Source organism: Triticum aestivum, chromosome 3B (assembly GCF_018294505.1).
Source record: "Triticum aestivum cultivar Chinese Spring chromosome 3B, IWGSC CS RefSeq v2.1, whole genome shotgun sequence".
In the NCBI taxonomy this organism is placed as follows: Eukaryota; Viridiplantae; Streptophyta; class Magnoliopsida; order Poales; family Poaceae; genus Triticum; species Triticum aestivum.
In genome coordinates this window covers 87,301,946-87,317,036 of record NC_057801.1, presented here as the reverse complement: position 1 = coordinate 87,317,036, position 15,091 = coordinate 87,301,946, and positions in this window count along the sequence as shown.

Sequence of the window (15,091 nt, the reverse complement as noted above, 5' to 3'; positions counted from 1 at the left end):
AAAGCGGAAGCGTTATGACAACGCGGTTGATGTAGTCGTACGTCTTCACAATCCGACCAATCCTGGCACCGAAGGTACGGCACCTCCATGATCTACACACGTTCAGCTCAGTGACGTCCCGCAAACTCTAGGTCTAGCTTAGGTCGAGGCAGAGTTTCGTCAGCACGACAGCGTGGTGATGGTGATGATGAAGTTACCAGCGCAGGGCTTCGCCTAAGCACTACAACGATATGACCGAGTTGTGTAACTGTGGAGGGGGCACCGCACACGGCTAAAACAATCAACTTGTATGTCTATAGGGTGCCCCCTCCCCAGTATATCAAGGAGTGGGGGAGGGGGAGGGCAGGCCCTCTCATGGCGCGCCCAAGGGGGGAGTCCTACTCCCGGTGGGAGTAGGATTCCTCCTTCCCTAGTTGGAGTAGGAGAGGAAGGAAGGGGGAGAGAGAGGGAAGGAAAGGGGGGGGCGACCCCCACCCAATTCGGATTGGGCTTGGGGGGCTTGCCCTCTACCTGGCCGCCTCCTCCTCTCTCCCACTAAGGCCCAATAAGGCCCATACGCTCCTCGGGGGTTCCGGTAACCCCCCGGCACTCCGGTTTTATCCGAAACTGCTCCGGAACACTTTCGGTGTCCGAATATAGTCGTCCAATATATCAATCTTTATGTCTCGACCATTTTGAGACTCCTCGTCATGTCCATGATCACATCCGGGACTCCAAACAATCTTCGGTACATCAAAACACATAAACTCATAATACCAATCGGCATCAAACATTAAGCGTGCGGACCCTACAGGTTCGAGAACTATTTAGACATGACCAAGACACGTCTCCAGTCAATAACCAATAGCGGAACCTGGATGGTCATATTGGTTCCTACATATTCTACAAAGATCTTTATCGGTCAAACCGCATAACAACATACCTTGTTCCCTTTGTCATCGGTATGTTACTTGACCGAGATTCGACCGTCGGTATCTCAATACCTAGTTCAATCTCGTTACCGGCAAGTCTCTTTACTCGTTTCGTAATACTTCATCCCGCAACTAACTCATTAGTCACAATGCTTGCAAGGCTTATAGTGATGAGTATTACTGAGGGGGGCCAGAGATACCTCTCTGAAACATGGAGTGACAAATCCTAACTTCGATCTATGCCAAACCAACAAATACCTTCGGAGACACCTGTAGAGCACCTTTATAATCACCCATTTACGTTGTGACATTTGGTAGCACACAAAGTGTTCCTCCGGTATTCAACGAGTTGCATAATCTCATAGTCTGAGGAACTTGTATAAGTCATGGATAAAGCAGTAGCAATGAAACTGAGACGATCATAATGCTAAGCTAACGGATGGGTCATGCCCATCACATATTCTCCTAATGATGTGATCTCATTCATCAAATGACAACACATGTCTATGGTGAGGAAACATAACCATCTTTGATAAACGAGCTAGTCAAGTAAAGGCATACTAGGGACTATAGGTTTCGTCTATGTATTCACACATGTAATAAGTTTCCGGTTAATACAATTCTAACATGAATAATAAACATCTATCATGAATTAAGGAAATAAATAATAACTTTATCATTGCCTATAGGGCATATTTCCTTTAGCTCCAAGCAAAACACATATCATGTGGTAATAAAAATATAGCTCCAAGTAAAGTTACCGATGAACGAAGACGAAAGAGGGGATGCCATCCAGGGCATCCCCAAGCTTAGGATCTTGGTTGTCCTTGAATATTACCTTGGGGTGCCTTGGGCAACCCAAAGCTTAGGCTCTTGCCACTCCTTATTCCATATTCCATTGAATCATTACCCAAAACTTGAAAATTTCACAACACAAAAGTCAACAGAAAACTTGTAAGCTTCGTTAGTATAAGAAAATAAATCACCACTTAGGTACTATTGTAAACTCATTCTAAATTCATTTTGGTGTTATATCTACTATATTCTAACTCCTCCATGGTTCATGCCCTCCGATACTACTCATGGATTCATCAAATTAAGCAAACAACACATAGAAAACAGAATCTGTCAAAATCAGAACAGTCTGTAGTAATCTGGAAACTTTCCATACTTCTGTTACTCCAAAAATCCTGAGAAATTAGGAAGTCCTAAGCAATTTATTTATTAATATTCTTCAAAATGAATCAACTTAAAATCACCCTTCTGTAAATATTGGGTTGTCTCCCAACAAGCGCTTTCCTTTAATGCCTTTTAGCTAGGCATAATGATTTCAATGATGCTCACAAGAAAGATAAGAATTGAAACACAACGAGAGCATCATGAAGAATATGACTAGCACATTTAAGTCTAACCCACTTACTATGCCTAGGGATTTTGTGAGCAAACAACTTATGGGAACAAGAATCAACTAGCATCGGAAGGAAAAACAAGCATAACTTTCAAACTCAACCAATAGAGAGGAAACTTGATATTAATGCAACTCCTACAAGCATATATTCCTCCCTCATAATAACTTTCAGTAGCATCATGAATGAAATCAACAATATAACCATCAGATTAATCATTATTTTCACGATCTACAAGCATAGAAATTTTATTACTCTCCACATAAGCAAATTTCTTCTCGTTCGGAATAGTGGGAGTATCATAAGAAACTCGAATGCTATAAAATGTTTCCACATTAAAAGAGTAATGTTCAGAAAAAGGGTAATCATAATAATGACAAGTTTTATAAATATAATCATCACTACTTTTTATAACATAAGTATGATCACAATAATCATCATAAGTAGCAACTTTGTTCTCATCAAAATCAATTGAAACCTCTTCCAAAATAGTGGAATCATTACTAAATAAAGTCATGACCTCTCCAAATCCAATTTCATCAATATAATCATCATAAATATGAGGCATGCTACCATCATAATAAATTTGCATATCAAAACTTGGGAGACTAAAAATATCATCTTCATTAAACATAGCATCCCCAAGCTTGGGCCTTTGCATATCATAAGAATAATCACTCTCATCATTAATAGTATGGATAACACAAATAGTATAGCAATTATTATCATCACAATGAGTAGTAGGCATAACCATAATAGGAGCAACATCATTTGGGAGGGACACCTTTTTACCTTTGCTTCTTCATCTTTTCTTTTTCTTCTCCACATTAAGTGTGGGTTTAATCCTCTTTTTGGAGCTCCTTATTAATGAGATTGGTTGAATAGAAGGCTCCTCCTCGTTATCTGATTCATCATAAGAAATAATAGGAGGATATTGGGAAACCTCTTCCCTTTCATTAGTACTCTATTCATCTTCTATTTGTTTCCTTGTCTTTATGTAATTGGCAATATAAGGATTTTCAATGCAATTCGCCACACAATACATATAAATTTCCTCTAGATCAAAATCAAGAACTTTATCAAGGACAAATTCTAGAATATCCTTAGTTATATGTTTCATTTATTCATAACCCACAAGTAAACTAAGTTCATTATGATGCGCAATGGAAATCAAGTCATCACAATTTTTGGATACGATTCGATCATGAAACAATTTGCATTGGAGATTTAAATGAGCACGTTCATTGCAGAGTTCACAAGGATGGCAAAGAAATTTTAAATTTTCAGCACAAGCATCTAGCCTCTCTTGCAACCATTTAGTTTCTAAATACTTATGCCTCAAAATCTATCTTCCCTATTTGGTGTGTACTTGCAAACTCTATGCACTCCACAAAAATTGACATGCTTATAAGAAACATTTTTAACATGACTAGTGCAATCATCATTAGTATTATGGCTATTCAAAGAGTTCATACTAACAACATTGCAATCATGCTCATTATTCAAAGATTTAGTGCCAAACATTTTAATGCATTCTTCTTCTAACACTTTGGCACAATTATCGGAATCCTTATTTTTCATGAAAGACATTAAAAAGATGAAGCATATGAGGCACCCTCAATTCCTTTTTTTTGTAGTTTTCTTTTATAGACTAAACTAGTTATAAAACAAGAAACTAAGATTCAATTGCATGATCTAAAGATATACCTTCAAGCACCCACGTCACCGCAAGGGCGTCAGAAAAGAGCTTGATGTCTACTACACAACCTTCTTCTTGTAGACATTGTTGGGTCTCCAAGTGCAGAGGTTTGAATGACAGTAGCAAATTTCCCTCAAGTGGATGACCAAAGGTTTATAAATCCGTGGGAGGCGTAGGATGAACATAGTCTCTCTCAAACAACTATGCAACCAAATAACAGAGAGTCTCTTGTGTCCCCAACACACCCAATACATAGGTAAATTGTATAGGTGCACTAGTTCGGCGAAGAGATGGTGATACAAGTGCAATACGGATGGTAGATATAGGTTTTGTAATCTGAAAATATAAAAACAGCAAGGTAGCAAGTGGTAAAAATGAGCGAAAACGGTATTGCAATGCTTCGAAACAAGGCCTAGGGTTCATACTTTCACTAGTGCAAGTTCTCTCAACAATGATAACATAATTAGATAATATAAAAATCCCTCAACGTGCAACAAAGAGTCACTCCAAAGTCAGTAATAGCGGAGGACAAATGAAGAGATTATTGTAGGGTACAAAACCACCTCAAAGTTATTCTTTCCGATCAATCCATTGGGCTATTCCTATAAGTGCCACAAAGAGCCCTAGAGTTCATAGTAAAATAACACCTTAAGACACATATCAACCAAAACCCTAATGTCACCTAGATACTCCAATGTCACCACAAGTATCCGCGGGTATGATTATATGATATGCATCACACAATCTCAGATTCATCTATTCAAACCAACACAAAGAACTTCATAGAGTGCCCCAAAGTTTCTACCGAAGAGTCAAGACGAAAACGTGTGCCAACCCCTATGCATAAGTACACAAGGTCACTGAACCCGCAAGTTGATCACCAAAACAGACATCAAGTAGATCACATGAATATCCAAATGTCACCATAGATAAGCACATGCAAGACATACATCAAGTGTTCTCAAATCCTTAAAGACTCAATCCGACAAGATAATTTCAAAGGGAAAACTCATTTCAGTACAAGAAGGTAGAGGGGGAGAAACATCATAAGATCCAACTATAGTAGCAAAGCTCGCGGTACATCAAGACCGTGCCATATCAAGAACACGAGAGAGAGAGAGAGAGAGAGAGAGAGAGATCAAACACATAGCTAATGGTACATACCCTCAGCCCCGAGGGTGAACTACTCCCTCCTCGTCCTGGAGAGCGTCGGGATGATGAAGATGGCCACCGGTGATGATTCCCCCCTCCGGCAAGGTGCTGGAACTGACTCCTGATTGGTTTTTCGTGGCTACAGAGGCTTGCGGCGGCGGAACTCCCCATCTTGGTTTTGTTCGAGGGTTTTCTGGATTTATAGGAGGGGTTGGCATCGGTTTCACGTCAGGGGCCCCACAGGGAGTCCACAAGGCAGGGGGCGTGCCCTACGGGGGCGCCCTCCACCCTCGTGGTGGTCTCGGGACTCCCCTCCGGTAGCTTTTCGTTCCAGTATTTTTTTATATTTTCCAAAAATATTCTCCGTTGATTTTCAGCGCATTCCAGAACTTTTATTTCTGCACAAAAAACAACACCATGGTAGTTCTGCTGAAAACGGCGTCAGTCCGGGTTAGTTCTAATCAAATCATACCAAAATCATGTAAAAGTATTATAAACATGGCATGAATACATAAAAAATTATAGATACGTTGGAGACGTATCAGTGGCATGTGTGAAGGCGCAGCACGCGTCTCCGGGGTGTGGCCCCCTCATGGTTGGCGGCGGCGCCGACACCTTGGAGGGGCAAAACAGCCGCGTCGGGTCTACACAGAGGGGATCTTGCTGTGGGTTTGACCCGGATGTTGCTCCCAAGTGTTCCTATGGCTGACCTACCACAACCGGGTGGAGAGGTCCACTGGTCAAAGCGTATCCAGGAAAGTCAAAGGTTTAGATCTCGTGGTCAACTGCTGCAGGGTTAGGCGGGATGGGGGCCCCGGGGGGGTAGCAATGCCACCGAAGCATCGCACCGGGCCCTCATACATGCCGTAAGGCGTGGTGGCTCATACGTCCATTTTCCATCATGCTTTTATATTGATATTTATTGCATTATAGGCTGTTACTACATGTTATATCACAATACTTATGCCTTTTCTCTCTTATTTTATAAGGTTTACATGAAGAGGGAGAATGCCGCCAGCTGGAATTTCTAGACTGGAAAAGGACAAAATATTAGAGACCTATTCTGCACAACTCCAAAAGTCCTAGAACTTCACGGAGATCAGTTTTGGAATAAATAAAAAATACTGGGCGAAGAAAGCACCAAAAGGGGGCCACCAGCCAACCACAAGGGTGGAGGGCGCTCCCCCTACCTTGTGGGTCTCCTGGCACGCCCCTGATGCCCATCTTCTGCTATATGGTGTCTTTTGCCCTCAAAAAAATATGTGAGAAGCTTCGGGATGAAGCGTTGCCGTCTCAAGGCGGAACCTGGGAAGAACCAATCTAGGGCTCTAGCAGAGCTATTCTGTAGGGGAAACATCCCTCCCGGAGGCGGAAATCATCACCATCGGCATTACCATCGATCCTCTCATTGAGAGGGGGTCAATATCCATCAACATGTTCACCAGCACCATCTCCTCTCAAACCCTGGTTCATCTCTTGTATGCGATCTTTGTCTCCAAACCTCAGATTGGTACCTGTGGGTTGCTAGTAGTGTTGATTACTCCTTGTAGTTCATGGTAGTTAGTTTATTCGGCGGAATGTCATATGTTCAGATCCTTAATTATAATTAATACTCCTCTGATTATGAACATGAATATGCTTTGTGAGTAATTAAGTTTGTTCTTGAGGACATGGGAGAAGTCTTGTTATAAGTAATCATGTGAATTTGGTATTCGTTCGATATTTTGATGAGATGTATGTTGTCTCTCCTCTAGTGGTGTTATGTGAACGTCGACTACATGACACTTCACCATGATTTGGGCCTAGGGGAAGGCATTGGGAAGTAATAAGTAGATGATGGGTTGCTAGAGTGACAGAAGCTTAATCCCTAGTTTATGTGTTGCTTCATAAGGGGTTGTTTTGGATCCATATGTTTCATGCTATGGTTAGGATTACCTTAATTCTTCTTTTGTAGTTGAGGATGCTTGCGAGAGGGGTTAATCATAAGTGGGAGGCTTGTCCAAGGAAGGGCAGCAGCCAAGCACCGGTCCACCCACATACCGAATTATTAAAGTAACGAACGCGAATCATATGAGCATGATGAAAACTAGCTTGACAATAATTCCCATGTGTCCTCAGGAGTGCTTTGCTTTATATAAGAGTTAGTCTAGGCTTGTCCTTTGCTACAAAAAGGATTGGACCACCTTGCTGGACCTTGTTTACTTTTCTTACTTGTTACCCGTTACAAATTATCTTATCACAAAACTATCTATTGCCAATAATTTCAGTGCTTGTAGAGAATACCTTGCTGAAAACTGCTTGTCATTTCCTTCTGCTCCTCATTGGGTTCGACACTCTTACTTATCAAAAGGACTACGATAGATCGTCTATACTTGTGGGTCATCAGTGGCATGTCTGAAGAGGCAGCACGCGTCTCTTGGGTGTGGCCCCCCTCACGGACGGCACCACCGCTGGCACCTGGAGGGGGGAAACGCTGCGTCGGGCCAACATGGAGGGTATCTTGCTGTGGGTTTGGCCGGGACAGTGTTTGGGGGTGTAGCGATGGGCTGGGCTATGACAACCCGGTGAAAAGGTCCACCGGTCAAACACCGTCCGGTGAAAGTTAAAGGGCTAGATCTGGTGGTCGTCTGTGTCAAGGTTAGACGGGACGGAGTACCTGTGGGGTAGCAAGGCCGCCAGGTCTTGTAGTGGGCCCTCCTACGCTTGTGGAAGCATGATGTCAGGTGCATGCACCCGACACGCGGCTCCGTAGTGTGACCCCCCTCACAAATGTCGCTGCCACCATCGCACGGAGGGGGAAACGGCCACCAGAGATTTGCACCGGGTCCTCATACAAACAACAAACTAAAAAATACTAATAATTGAATTTACCAAAAACACCGGCATCCATCATGGAAAACGGACTCTCACTGTGAACCTTCAGTGGCCGGGCCTCGGGCCGGGTGCTGTAAGTTTCACAGTAATTGTCCGTTTTCTTAACGGAAGTCTAATGGATATCGGAGCTTACTTTGTATGGATTAGCCAACTATTTAAACTAGTCATGTTGCTTGTCTTGGGAGAGCTTGGACTATTTTTAAACTGCTGACCTCCTATCAATGCCGACGGCAAAACCGTCGGCATAGGTGCCATGTGCCATGGCAATATATGCTAATGGTTTTATCGTCGGCATACCGCACCTTATCCATCCGCAGGGCAACCCCACCACTCTCTCCCATCCACACGCCCGACCCTGACCCCGCCCCACCCCCACCACCTCACCAGCACCGCCCCACTCGACCCCCACCCGCGCCGCCGCCGCCCAGTGATCTTTGCTTGAACTACGTCGGCATTTCCCCAAAGAGGAAGGGATGATGCAGCACATCAACGGTAGGTATTTCCCTCAGTAATGAAATCAAGGTTATCGAACCAGTAGGAGATCCACGCAACACCACATAAACAGCTCCTGCACAAAAAGAACAAATACTTGCAACCCAAGTTAAGAGAGGGGTTGTTAGTCCCACACGGGTAAAGAGATAGATAAAATTGTAGTAGATTGGATAAAGAGATTGTCGGGGGGTGCTGATCCACCAACACCTATGGCGACAGGGCCCCTTTCGGTTCGGTGGGAGGCGGAGAGCGCACAAAGAGCGGATTGAGGCAGTACACGCGGGCGATTTTACCCAGCTTCGGGCCGCACGGATGCGTAAAACCCTACTGCTACTTGTTTGTGTGTATTGAATCTTTGCTCAGGAGCGATCGACGCTATCAGACTGAGCGTGGGAGTGTTTTTGGTGTTTCGAATGAGCCGAACCAGCCGAACCCCCTCTACGTTGCGCTTGGGCCTCCTTTTATACTCTCAAGGGGTCACCCACAGGTGGCAACGTAGACTAGAAGGGTAAAAATGGAAAAGGATGTGGTAGGTGCAGCTACCACTACTGTGGATACAGTGCACCCTACCTAACTCTGACGGCAGGGGACAAGGGCATTAAATGCCTGTCTGAGTCTCCTAAATAGTGCAAAAGGTGACCATTAGGAGCGCCACCGTTTGCCACAATGGGCTTATCTTCATCTCCTCTTGCCACCACGTACCCCTAGCTGCACGGCCTCCTGCCACGTGTGCTTGGGAGAGTCCTAGAGCGATACGTTAGCAGGTGCGCTGGAGCGCGGGCACGAAGTGGGGGTTTCCCGCGGCAAGCTCCTTGCCGCGGCTGTCGTCTTGTCGCGTCCGGAAGCTTGTCGCTCGCCGGATATCGCTGGGACGCAGGGCGCGTCGCGGCAAGCTTTCTTGGTATGCCTTGAGTGTCCTTCCCGGCAAGCTCCTCTTGCCGGGGTCTTGTCTCTTCCCGGCAAGATCCTCTTGCCGAGGACTTGGTTGGCCTTCCCGGCAAGCTCCTCTTGCCGGGGCCTTGGTTTGTGTACTTTGTTCTTGAATGGTCTTCAAGGGAACCACGGAGGGTCTTGGCGGTCACCCGGCAAGCCTTGCCGCGGGGTGCTGCAACTGCCCGTGCACGAGTTCGGGATACTAGGGTACCCCTACTCTAGTACACCGATAGGAGCCCTCGGGCCTGGGCCATACACGGTGCCGAGCGCTGATGGGCCAGGCCCAAAACAGTGCACGGGCACGCGCGGCTGGGTCACGCCGCATATCTCTCTGCTCCCACTGCGCACGCCCAGAATGGCACGCGTCAAACGCGGCGTCGTGGGTGACGCGGGCGGCGTGCGCGGGGTTAAGCCCCTCGAGCATGCGTCAGGCCACGATGATGAGGACGGTTCACGCCCTCCTCCCTGAACGGAGGTAGGCGTGGGGGCGTGGTGCATTTACTGGACGGGGGCGGTGCGTAGTTTTCGGGACGCCCACTCCCCGCGATCACGGGGCGGAGCGAGGCCGCCTCATCTGTCGCCTTGGTTCTGCATCCCCGCCACGCGGCTTCCATGCGCTTGGGGTCACGGACGGTGGAGTGGGAAACTGGGACGTCGCAAGCAGAGGCAGCAGGTTGGCCCCGACTCCCTGCCCTTCCTATGCCTTGATTTGCTGAGCGAGGCGGCCGAGCCCCCACCTCGCTCCTTTATAAAGAGCGGGATGGGAACACAGAAACCCGCACTCCCTCATCTTCTCCCTTCTTCAGCTTCTGCTCCCCTTTCTCTCATCTACCATGGAGAAAGGGAACCCAGGCCCTTCATCGGTGGCGGCGAGGGTCGCCGCCAGACAGCGCATCTCTCCCTCTTCCGCGCCCGTGGTGGCAGAGCCAGCCATAAGGGGAAGAGGGAGGGGGCGAGGTCGCGGACGAGGTCAAGGACGAGGTCAAGGACGAGGTCGAGGCGCTCGGGGCAGAGGCGGACGGGGCGGCACGTCAGCTTCACCTCCGCCGGCGGCTCCTCCCCCCTCGGCGGTCCATATAGGGGACGACCCTTGCGAGTTCTTCGTCAGGCTGCGCCGGGCGCCTCGTCGTCGCCTCCGGCTTCCAGCTCCGCCATCGCCGTCCAGCCTTCGGACGGCCTCCGGGATGTTCTCTTGGTGTCTTCTGGCACCCGTAGCTCGCCTAGGCGCTCTTTTTGCCCTTTTCGCCTCCTTGACCTGCCTCCTGAGGAGAGGGACAGGAAAGGGATTACGGGCATCTTATCTTTTTAATTTGTAAGCCTCCGGGTCTTAGCTGTATCTAAAACTTGTAATCCTCTCTTTCATGTTTTTCATCCTCTATGGACTGTACCTGAGTGGGATGTTTTTTTAATGAAAAGGGGATGATTGCCGGGTTATTTGTCTCGCAAGTTAAACCCACACCAAGGAGCAAATCCTTGGTATCCCTCGGACAGACATTTCATCTCCCGGCAATAGACCATGTCGCCTTCCCACGTCGCTCGACCTTTCTCACGCCTTTGACGGAGGCAGGAACGAGGTGGGTGCGGTCTCCTTGTTCCATCCCTTTGCTGCCGCGACTACGACCGAACTTGGCCCCGAGAACGAGCCTCAGGGCCTAGAGTCGAGGGAGCATAGCAGTTTCCAGGAAGAAACGTGGTTCCGCATTCCCCAGTCCATAAGAGGATGCATGATGAGGGATGAAAGACTTATCTGATATTGCAGCCCCCGGCAACTCTGGCTTGTCGTGGACGATTCTTGGCACTCAGAGCCCCAAGCGATACTGGCTTGCCGGGAAGGCTTTTATCTTCAGCAGAGAACTTTGACATTCTCGATGCCGGCTTCCGGCAAGCTTGTTGCCAGGAAGGCTTTTGTCTTTGGCAGAGAACTTTGACGTTCTCGATGCCGGCTTCCGGCAAGCTTGTTGCCAGGAAGGCTTTTATCTTCAGCAGAGAACTTTGACGTTCTCAATGCCGGCTTCCGGCAAGCTTGTTGCCAGGAAGGCTTTTGTCTTCGGCAGAGAACTTTGACGTTCTCGATGCCGGCTTCCGGCAAGCTTGTTGCCAGGAAGGCTTATGGCGAAGAACGTCGTCGTTCTTGACACCGGCTCCCGGCAAGATCGTTTCCGGAAAGGCTTATGGCGAAGAACTTCGTCGTTCTTGACGCCGGCTCCCGGCAAGATCGTTTCCGGAAAGGCTTATGGCGAAGAACTTCATCGTTCTTGACACCGGCTCCCGGCAAGATCGTTGCCGGAAAGGCTTATGGCGAAGAACTTCGTCGTTCTTGACACCGGCTCCCGGCAAGATCGTTGTCGGAAAGGCTTATGGCGAAGAACTTCGTCGTTCTTGACGCCGGCTCCCGGTAAGATCGTTGCCGGAAAGGCTTATGGCGAAGAACTTCGTCGTTCTTGACGCCGGCTCCTGGCAAGATCGTTGCTGGAAAGGCTTATGGCGAAGAACTTCGTCGTTCTTGACACCGGCTCCCAGCAAGATCGTTGCCGGAAAGGCTTATGGCGAAGAACTTCGTCGTTCTTGACACCAAAAAGATTGGTCCTAAGGGCGTTGCCAGCCCCCAGGCCATAACTGCGTTCAAACATGACAAGTGATTAGCATCTGAAGTGCACTTAACTCGCTTGCGAATTTTGACTTCTGCTACATATTCCCTATGCCTGCTGGAATGCTTTCCGGTGCGTATGATCTAGCCAGCAGCGCTTGAGGGAACGGGCCCTTAGAGGCTATTCGGGAACATCGCCTCCCGGAAAGGTTTACCTTCTTGGTTCTAGCGCAACCGCACAAGTTGCCGAGCGGACTCGAGGCAACATGGAGCGCAACTAGCCCCGAGAAGGCTCCTTGGCATACAGGTCTATGCAGAAATCTCAAATAAATAGTGCATGCTATCTTCCTGTTCAACCTCTCTTTGTACGTCCACCCTACGCTTTCTAGGGAAACTTGCCGGTGCAGACACCCTTGCCGCGAGCGCCGAGTGCGGAACTTCAGCAGCCTGCTGGCGGGGTCGCTACCGACAAGCAACCTTGTCGCAACTAGTTGCAGCTCACTTAAGTTGTTGAGCGGGCTCGAAACAAAGTAAGGGCGCTAGCGGCTCACTTAAGTTGCTGAGCGGACTCGAAGCAAAGTAAGGGCGCTAACAGCTCACTTAAGTTGTTGAGCGGACTCGAAACAATGTAAGGGCGCTAGCGGCTCACTTAAGTTGCTGAGCGGACTCGAAGCAAAGTAAGGGCGCTAGCAGCTCCCTTAAGTTCTTGAGCGGACTCGAAACAAAGTAAGGGCGCAACTAGCTACGAGTTGATTCCTCCGCGCACAGGTTTTCCGTACAAAGAACAAGATCTCCGAGGCGGATAACCTTATATAGAAAGGAAATATCTAAAGTTTCGCACAACTTAGCTTTTCTGTTGCCGCACTGGCGCCGTTCTTTTGCTCGCCCGCTTCTTAGGAGCCATGACGATGAAGAATAGCTGAGCCTTGATGTGGACGGAACAGCTGCCGCCGAAGCATCCCCCTACCTGGCGCGCCAAAGATGTCGGGGGGTGCTGATCCACAAACACCTATGGGGACAGGGCCCCTTTCGGTTCGGTGGGAGGCGGAGAGCGCACAAAGAGCGGATCGAGGCAGTACACGCGGGCGATTTTACCCAGCTTCGGGCCGCACGGATGCGTAAAACCCTACTGTTGCTTGTTTGTGTGTATTGAATCTTTGCTCAGGAGCGATCGATGCTATCAGACTGAGCGTGGGAGTGTTTCTGGTGTTTCAAATGAGCCGAACCGGCCGAACCCCCTCTACGTTGCGCTTGGGCCTCCTTTTATACTCTCAAGGGGTCACCCACAGGTGGCAGCGTAGACTAGAAGGGTAAAAATGGAAAAGGATGCGGTAGGTGCAGCTACCGCTACTGTGGATACAGTGCACCCTACCTAACTCTGACGGCAGGGGACAAGGGCATTAAATGCCTGTCTGAGTCTCCTAAACAGTGCAAAAGGTGACCGTTAGGAGCGCCACCGTTTGCCACGATGGGCTTCTCTTCATCTCCGCTTGCCACCACGTACCCCTAGCTGCACGGCCTCCTGCCACGTGTGCTTGGGAGAGTCCTAGAGCGACACGTTAGCAGGTGTGCTGGAGCGCGAGCACGAAGTGGGGGTTTCCCGCGTCAAGCTCCTTGCCGCGGCCGTCGTCTTGTCGCGTCCGGAAGCTTGTCGCTCGCCGGATCTCGCCGGGACGTAGGGCGCGTCGCGGCAAGCTTTCTTGGTATGCCTTGAGTGGCCTTCCCGGCAAGCTCCTCTTGCCGGGGTCTTGTCTCTTCCCGGCAAGATCCTCTTGCCGGGGCCTTGGTTGGCCTTCCCGGCAAGCTCCTCTTGCCGGGGCCTTGGTTTGTGTACTTTGTTCTTGAATGGTCTTCAAGGGAACCACGGAGGGTCTTGGCGGTCAGCCGGCAAGCCTTGCCGCGGGGTGCTGCAACTGCCCGTGCACGAGTTCGGGATACTAGGGTACCCCTACTCTAGTACACCGACAGAGATCTCGCAGGAACGCGAGATAAAATAAATTTCAAAAAATTGAAACAAGGTATTTTTGTGTTTTTGGATTAATAGATCTGAAAATAGATCGCGAAGGCAAATATATTAAAGAAGAGACCTGGGGGCGTAGGTTTCACTAGTGCATTCTCTCGAGAAAAATAGCAAACAGTGGATAAACAAATTACTGTTGAGCAATTGATAGAACTTCAAATACTCATGAAGATATCCAAGCAATGATCATTATATAGGAATCACGTCCAAGATTAGTGGACCGACTCCTGCCTGCATCTAGTACTATTACTCCAACATGCATATAGTGTATTAAGTTCATGGAAAAACGAAGTAATGCAATAAGAACGATGCCATGATGTAGACAAGATCTATTTATGTAGAAATAGACCCCATCTTGTTATCCTTCATAGCAAAGATACATTCGTGTCGTTTCCCCATTCTGTCACTGGGATCAAGCACCATAAGATCGAACCCATCACAAAGCACCTCTTCCCATTGCAAGATAAATAGATCAAGTTGGCCTAACAAAACCCAAATATCTGAGAAGAAATACGAGGCTATAAGCAATCATGCATATAAGAGATCAAAGAAGACTCAAATAACTTTCATGGATAAAAACATAGATCTTATCATAAACTTAAAGTTCATCGGATCCCAACAAACACACTGCCAAAAGAGTTACATCATATGGATCTCCAAGATACCATTGTATTGAGAATCAAACAAGAGAGAGGAATCCATCTAGCCACTAACTATGGACCCGTAGATCTACAATGAACTACTCACGCATCATCGGAGAGGCACCAATGGGCATGATGAACCCCTCCGTGATGGTATCTAGATTGGATCTGGTGTTTTTGGAACTTGCAGCTGCTGGAATTGATTTTCGTCGACTCCCCAACGGTTTATAGAATATTGGGATATTTATACAGCAAAGAGGCGGTGTGGGAGGCCACCAAGGTGGGAATAACCCACCTGGGCGCGCCTGGGGACCCAGGCACGCCCTGGTGGGTTGTGCCCCCCTCAGGGCACCCCTTTGGTACTTCTTCAACCAAT